The following is a 7,459-nucleotide window of genomic DNA, read 5'->3' on the forward strand; positions in this document are numbered from 1 at the left end:
GAGCACCTCGAAACAACGGCCTACCTCTCCGAAAGGCGAAGTATAACCATCCTCTATCCGCAGGGTTAGACTTCAACATATAACACCCGTAGAAGACATTCACCGAGGTCGGTATCCCGTGAGCGAGGCAAAGAGACAGGAATCCAATGATTATCCTCCACGAGTTCAGGGCGAGCTGTGCTGGGATGAGGCGATACCTCTCCAAGAGCTCGTTCACAAACCCATGCTAGGGGCATCTCAGGCCGGCCCGAAATGTCTCCATATACACTCCGATCCAACCTGGAGGGGGCCTAGTAACTCGGTCCCACGGCCCCGCGAATTCAAGCTCGAACTCGAATGGAAAGAAGAATTGGGTTCGAATTGCGCCCAATTCTTCTTTAGTCAGGCTTGACCCACCCCCCTCTGGACCACGGCTCACCTCTGGCCTGAGCTCCATCCCGCGAGAAGAAGAAACCCCAGCAGTGGGAGAAGTGCTGCCCGACATTGTCTCTCTCATAGTATGAAAAGGAAGAAAGAAAAAAAATGGAGGAGCAAAGAAGAAAGACTGATAGTCCTCCAAGCAACATGAAAAGAAAAACCTACCATGGACCTCGCTAGAGAGGCTAACGGTCAAAAGCGAAAAACCAAAAGGAATCGCCAAAAAATACCTCGAAGCACCTCCGGGGAAGACCAAATAACGATCGGGAGAAAGGAAAAATGGAAAAGGAAGAAGACAAAGGCTACGGCGACCAAATAAAGGTCTTTAGGGCTAGCTCGAAGCTTATATAGACTCCTTCGACAGACCAGATCAACGAGAGCAGACCGCGCCGCCCATCGAGATCACACCACGTGCCAGCCTTAGGAATCGGACCAGTGTATCAACCTGAATCTTTGCTTTAAAAGCAGAATCGAAGCGGCGTCCTTTCAAAAACTGAAGCCTCGTCATGAACCCGCGGCTTGAAATTATCTCAAAAAGCAAAAAGCCGCTGCCTCGCGCTCTCATTGAAGACGCCCAAAAGTGCTTTTTCCCCTCCTTTCGAAATGACAAAATGATTTGAAGACGCTTGATCTCTTCAACATGACAAAAATGACTACTTCCTTCGTTCGAGCTCGAAAATGGCTCGAATTCGAAAGTCGGAGGGTAGTGTTAGGAAAAAAATGGAACACTCGGAGCACATGATCAAATCACCGAAGCCTAGTGACGAACGTGACGATAACAAACATGCTCTCAGCAACCATGACCTTAAAGCACCCGACCTTAGAGCGCCCAACCTCAGCGCGCTCGATCTCGGCACCAACGACCTCAGAGCGCCCGACCTTAGAGCGCCCCACCTCAGCGCGCTCGATCTCGGCACCGACGACCCCAGAGCTCACGACCTCAATCTCGGCATGACCCTGGCAGGTATGGTCTCGGTTGAGTCAAGCCCAATCGACCTCAAGGCCAAGAAAGATCCAGTTAAAAGGAGAAACTGACCCCCACTCCACTAAAAATCAAGTCCTCCATATCCGGAATCAAATTCCACAATCTCCGCCTCAACGGCTTTCAACGTTTGAATTCACACGATCTCAACGGATCGCCAGCTAGCCCGAAATCTCGGGCCATTTACGGTAACACATTGATTCACACAATCACACCCGATTGCAGGTAACCGCTATACCCCCTTCCTATAAAAAGGAAAGGGAAGCTCTAGGCGAGGGATCTTCTTCTGCTCCATGGCCAGAAAATACATCTCCTCTATCTCCATTATCTAAAAAAGCTCCTCACTGAATTAAGCATCGAAGAGCTTGTGCCGGAACCCCCGACCACAGGCTTCTTGTAGGTCTGTCGGAGACAGCCGTCCGCCGCCGCACCACAACCAGAGCTCCTCTTCCTTGGTCCGCGCTCGCCCTCAGGTCCAATTTCTAGCAACAAAAAATAAAACAAATGTCACCTGAAACAAAGAAAGCATTGCATCACAAAGCTGAAAAATAAATCAAAACCAACCCATATTTCAACTGAAGAGTGAAGAGAAAGAAATCATGTTCTAGATGGATAGAAATTACATCAATAAACACAAACTGTTTTCACAATGATTTTGCAAATCATATATTTTTTGCATAAACAGATACACAATCACAATCAACAAGTTTAAATCACACAAATGACAGAAAAATTACTTGAATTCCAGAGTTATGCATCAAACAGATTCACAAACAGATAAATCGAACTCCACGGTTATGCTTCTCTGTACAACATAACTATTAAACAGATTGGCAAATATTAAATATAAACCCTGTTCTTTCATTTGAAAAAACGGAAATGATAACCCAAGAAAAAAACATGAAATACATTTTTAAAGTATGGGATGCCTCTAGTAATGCATATTGAATTTTAGCATCTGGTTCCAACCGAAAGAACTAATGAAAGAGCAGGGTTTTCTGCCAACCGAAAGAATTAATGAAAGAAACCAAACCCACCTTCAAGAAGATTGGATTTTGATTTTTGGAACAGGGCTTTGTTTCCCAAGAGAGATAACAGCCAGATGATGCAATCAAAGTATCAGACCTCCAGTCACCAGAATACCCAGAATCACAAAGAAGTCAGCTCAAACAACGACAAAAAATTCGGAGGCGGAAGCCGCGGAACGGGGTTATGGGGGGACTCGCCGCTCGCGCCGCGCCCTCGCCGAGGAAGTTGTCGCCGAGAAGAGAAGCAATGGGGAACAGGGGAAGACGGGGTTTGGGACCGGCTTTGGGAAGTGGGAACGGCTGCGGGCTGCGGGCTGCTGCCTGGGAACTCAGTGCGAAGGAAGAACAAGAACAGTGCTGATAAGCTGATGAAGTAAAAAAGTGATAAGACAACACTTTATCAGCTTATAGCCATAGGTGATAGAATAGGTTATTAGGTTATACCAGGCTTACGGCTCACTAGCTTTACAGCGATGGGATTTCTTTCCCAATTCCCACGTCTCGTCGTCTTGAAGCCTGAAGGACAAGGAGCTAGCTTTCAGCCTTCCACGTCTTGTAGGTTTAGCCCTCCGAACGTCTTCTTGAGTTCTTTTCTACAGCACTTTCCCTCCCAGGTCCTCTAGTCCGTAGCGACCGGAGGCCTTTCTTTGGGCCGGGGCTTTAAGCAACTGCCTCAGTCTCCTAAGAGTTGGGCCGGCTCTGCTTGGTAATTTCCTATTTCAAGCCCTCTACATCAGCCACCCCATGTTCTTGGGCTTCTTCATGGCTTGTTGTTGCAGATTCTATTGTAGCATCCTCCTCTTTGCTGCAATCATCCGGCATGTTTTCTTGGCTGGTGGCTTGATGCTTTTTTCGAGAGAGTTTCTCGACCTCCATGGACTGTTGGTTGCATATGTGTCCAATACCTTCTTTGCCACTTGTGTCGCTTGCGATTGCAAGAATTTGGTGTCCTTGCTGTTGCAACTTAGAAAGTCAAGTGTGGATTTCCTTGGCCCCCTCTTCTGAAGCCGTGAACTCCTAAAATTACCCTCACTATCATTAGCCATCGCCCTCTCCTCCACCTATCCATGTAGTCTCTTCGGCTATAAGGCCTTCGAGCATGGAGAGGCTCCTCCTACGACTCGGTCTCCTCATCATAGTAACCTCTATCTCTCCTCCTCTTATCCATATGGTCTTTTCAGCCATCAGGCCTTCGAGCATGGAAAGGCTCTTCCTCAGACTCAAACTCCTCTATCCATCTTTCTAACGCCACTCTTCTTCCTTCTATTCTTCCTCGCCTCATGTTCTCCCTCGTGTTTTCTCTCATGTTTTTTCCTCTCATCCCTTGCCTGGCCCTGCCGTGAGGCGTGCGACCTGAGTCTCTCACCATGAGTCCTCCTAAGCTCCCTCTCTCTCTCTTTTACTCCACCAACTCTCCATCTTCTCTTCTCTTTTCTTCTCTATCTCTCCTTATATTATCCCTCAAATTGGTAGAGTTTCCCTTCCCCTATTCAGACGGGTTGTACTTTTCTTCATGAAGTCAAACCTTCGTTGGTGAGCGTTGGAGCTTGCACCGTACTCCATCTCCAAACTGCACTGCTGAAAAATTCAGACTGCTAGAAGGTTCTGTCCTTGCTAAAATCAGTCCCTATTTGCCACCCAATCTAACTTAATTAAGATCTTTTAGACTGTTGTAGGTCTGCCCCCTCTTGCAGGCCACTAAGTTAACACCAGCCGGACCCAACCCAAACCGGCTCACAAGTGTGCTGAATTTTAAATAACCGCAGGCTCCAACTCATGCAGAATTTTAGGAGTCAATAGACTCAACAGATTCAAATTCAAAATTCAAACAAATGATGTGTAGAAATCCAAGGCCAGCAGTTCCTTGATTTGCGGAGGTTAATCTCCAACTATCCCACTTAATTTCAAATTTCAAGTCCCCCGCTGATTTGAAGGATTTAAAATCTGGATCTTCAGCCGCAAATCCAGAATATGCAGAATTTTCAAAATTCAAATGGATCCCCTTATGCTGCAGAATTTTTCAAAGCCCGACAGATTTTCAAATTTCAAAATTCAAAATTCAAATTTCCTTCGACCCGAGGAATTTCCAAATTTGGATCACCAAGTGCCGATCCGGTATAAATGCAAAATTTCAAACTCCAACAAAATTTTAAATTTTAAATTTCAAACACCCACTAATCTGATGGATTTTGAAATTTAAATTTTCAAACTTAGATCCACTGCTCACCAAGCCTTCCGACCTACGGTCATTACTAAGGCTGCAAATGGATCAGGTCGACCCGCGACCCGACCCGACCTGACCCGCGTAGACCCAACCCGACCCAAATTTTAGGACCCGTGGGTCCAAGTCAGGTCCTAAAATTGGATCCGAATCATTTTCTGGGTCGGGTCTGAGTTACCGAACGGACCGATCCGACCCGAATAGACCCAGAGAGAGAGAGAGAGAGAGAGAGAGAGAGAGAGGGGGGGGGGGAGTAAAAGAGAGTTTTTTTATGTGTGTGTGTGGGTAGTGGTACTATTGGAGGAAAAGCCCTAAGGGGAGTAGGGTTCAAGCGTGGAAGGATAGCAACAAGCATAGGTTCACAGAATCCAAAGGAACCTCGGCCCGTCAGGATTCTCTCTCGATCTATTACACTGTTGATACCTTTGGTGTCTCGGTAGCTGGCTTTTTCTTTTTCCTTCTGTTTTTTGGTTTTTGTTTCTTTTAACTTTCGAAGTGAGAAAGTGAGGGAACACTGCACAGAATATGGCTCATGTGCCAGTTTTCTGCAATGGAATTGGATTTTGGAAGGTTTGGGATTTTTTTTTGTCCTCGTGAGAGGGGAGCTGGGAGACACCAAGTTCCGTCCAATCAGTCATATAGATAAAAAATAGTGTGATATGAAATTTGGCTTGTAGACGGACTTAGTAAGTCATGGGTCATCTGTTCCGACTGGAGGCCAATTGCAAGTCTTTCAAGTCATGGGTCACCCAGCACCTCATAATTATGATATGACCAAATTAGATTTGCCCAAATTCTTTCCCAAAAGCATTAAAAAAGGGACCCGATTAGGACCCGAACCCGACCCGACTCGGACCCGGATCGGATCCGGACCCGACCCACCCGACCCGATCTTCAACCGGGTCAGGCTGGGTCTAAAATTAGGACCCGAACAAAAACCGAATCGGATCGGGGTCGCTCAGGATCCGACCCGACTCATTTGCACCCCTAGTCATCACCCAACGGATGAGCCAACCCTGCCTTGGCTAACTCCCAAATCTACCACACACCTCCTGCGGTCGTCATCCAAAGGATGAACCGACCCTGCCTTGATGACTATGCCAGTTCCCTAAGTCAGCGTAGTTGGAAAAATAGCACAAGGTACTACCAGTAGCTTTCCTTTGTGCTATTCCTAATATTTCGTATAGCAAGAGTGTTGGGTCAAATAGCACAAGATACTACCAGTAGCCTCCCTTTATGCTATCCCTGTGTGAACTTACCAAAGTCAAAGATTTGACCTGCCCTTCACTTTGCAATCACAATCGGACCCCAATACAACTGATTTCAATGGCAAGCCAACATTCACAAGCAATTGATAATGATGCAGATATTTTTAAATCTCAACCTACTTGCAGAAATTTAAACAACTTCGAGTAGTCTACTTCAAATATTCAGATCTAAAGTATGCAAACTACTCCTCCACGCAGATCCAAATAATTGCAAATGCAAGCACCAATAGATCTAAGATCTGCCTCCGACTTATCTTAGCAAATCTAAAACTGAATTTCTTCTTGGTAGGGTGTTACCTCTTGAGAGATCTTTCTCTCGAAGATCTCAACGAAAGCACTAGATTGGTGGGGCGCATCGGTCGGCCGCTGCTACACCAAGCCTTTCCACGCCTTGGCCGCTGACCTTGGCGTCCTTCTTGAGTTTGGATGATGCCCCAAACGAACTTAGGCAACGCCGATGGATTTGCTGATCGAAACTCCTTGAGATCTTTGTCCAAGGATTGGGATTACTAACTGTAGCTTATCCCGAGGCTTGCACAAAAAGATCGGTAACCTTGGAATCCTTGTCTAAGGATCGAGATTACTGGTTGCAGCTTATCCCGATGATTGTACAAGTTGAATCAACACACAAGCACGAACAATGAGAGAAAAGATTATTCAATTCAAAATAAAACAAGAACAATCTAGTGGGGGATTGATTTATTCCGACACTAGCCCAGGATTGGTTTATCCCACACTAGCCCAAGCCTTAGACCAATCTAAGGCTGAAATACATAGGCACAAAGGCCTCCCAAGCCAAAAAGCCGATACACTCTAAGGTGGAAATATAAATGCTTAAAGATATCCTCACTAGCCCTATTCTATCTCTTAATTCGAAATTCAAATTCAAACATTTAAACAGAAAGGGCATAAATTCAAATGATGTAGCCTTGAATCACGCCCTCATGAAGAGTCCTTGTTGGATGACACTTGGCCCCTCCGAAGTGCTCCATCCGGCACACATCAAGGCTGCAATTTTGAGCGCCCATGATTGTTGCCCTTGAATGGAGTGGTCCATGTGCGTGGTTGATGACGTAGCTTGTACGCATGGCAGCCATTTGAATTTGAATGGTGCCCATGATTATCACCTTTAAATGGAGTGGTCCATGCACTTGTGCGTGTGGCGGGCATTTGAATTTGAATGATGCCCATGATTGTCGCCCTTGAATGGAGTGGTCCATGCACGCGGTCGGCTGATATGGCTTGCGCACATGACGGGCATTTGAATTTGAATAGCGACCAATGGTGAATCTCCATGGGCATAAAAAGGGCTGAAATGCTAGCCATCCAGCAGGATGATGGGCGCGTTGAGGTTGCACCTGCCGGGGCTGCCTTCGGTTTGGCTGAGCTTGGGCTAAGCTCCAAAGAACTCAACTGCCCAAAATATGTCCCTCACCCAAATTTAACTTACTTGACTTGGGATGCTACAGTAAAATTTAATAGGGTCATCATATTGCACAGATACGAAGTACTAATTTGAGAGGAGCGTAGAACCTCACCCAAA

Source organism: Phoenix dactylifera, chromosome 4, assembly GCF_009389715.1.
Source record: "Phoenix dactylifera cultivar Barhee BC4 chromosome 4, palm_55x_up_171113_PBpolish2nd_filt_p, whole genome shotgun sequence".
Taxonomy (NCBI): Eukaryota; Viridiplantae; Streptophyta; class Magnoliopsida; order Arecales; family Arecaceae; genus Phoenix; species Phoenix dactylifera.